This window comes from Tupaia chinensis, unplaced genomic scaffold, assembly GCF_000334495.1.
Source record: "Tupaia chinensis unplaced genomic scaffold, TupChi_1.0 Scaffold143574_1, whole genome shotgun sequence".
Classification (NCBI taxonomy): Eukaryota; Metazoa; Chordata; class Mammalia; order Scandentia; family Tupaiidae; genus Tupaia; species Tupaia belangeri.
This window is the reverse complement of record NW_006203419.1, coordinates 2374338-2374930: the sequence shown is the minus strand read 5'-3', so window position 1 is coordinate 2374930 and position 593 is coordinate 2374338.

The window sequence follows — 593 nt, the reverse complement described above, 5'->3', positions numbered from 1 at the left end:
AGGCCGGGCGCCCTATAGCAAAAATCTCTCAAAAAAAAAAAAAATTAATGGAATGGGGGTAGTAGAGCCTGTTCTTACACTGTTGTGAAGGATGGGGAAAGAAGCCACTTCCACACTGGCGAGAGGACGGTAACCAAGGACTGGGGCAGGGGGCGGGTCTTGCAGCCCAAGTGGAGGCAGAGGCTAGTGGCAGGAACTAGGATCCTTCTCCCCCACCCCAACACCCAACAAGAAGGGACGGGGCAGAAGCAGCAAGATGCAAATGTGGGGGCCTTCAGCAATCAATCGATCTATCGCACTCAGAAATAAGTCCACTCCCGATCGCACTCAGAAATAAGCCCACTCCCGGTGACCCCTGGGCACCTGCTGCTTGCTCCAACCACCGCTGCCCCCACGGATTGGCGCTTGCTGTGCCACCACCAGCAGGTTCTGCAAACAACCTGTGAGCACGTCTCACTGCGTGCCAGCCATCGCGCGTACCTCGTCGGACTGAGCTCGCCTCCTGATGCAAGCCACCAGAGGGTCCGCGGGCTCCTAACCTGTTCTGCAAGTGCCCCCGCCCCCACTTCAGGGCAGTGGCTTCCCTCAGCCCT